Raw genomic sequence first — 221 nt, forward strand, 5'->3', positions numbered from 1 at the left:
TGTTTCTTTATCACCAAAATTTATGCCCAAGTCTTGTACATTTATCACCATTTTCTAAGTCTTAATTAATTTATGGTTTTACATATTTTTTTATATATACTTAATTGTATTCCCGGTTTCATTCTTGACAAGATCTGACATTTTTTGTATATTTATAAATAAAGTTATTGATTTGAACTGAACTTCACTGATTAACTTGTATAACTTGTAAAAAGATTTTC

At 24.0% G+C, this 221-nt stretch overlaps 1 protein-coding gene across 1 annotated transcript in view; it reads left to right on the forward strand.

Moving 5' to 3' along the window:
• Nucleotides 1-221, forward strand: part of LOC119593566 — a 2,250-nt gene that overhangs the window by 1,529 nt on the left and 500 nt on the right. The window lies entirely within an intron of this gene.

The sequence above is a fragment of the Penaeus monodon genome, chromosome 32 (genome assembly GCF_015228065.2).
Source record: "Penaeus monodon isolate SGIC_2016 chromosome 32, NSTDA_Pmon_1, whole genome shotgun sequence".
Classification (NCBI taxonomy): Eukaryota; Metazoa; Arthropoda; class Malacostraca; order Decapoda; family Penaeidae; genus Penaeus; species Penaeus monodon.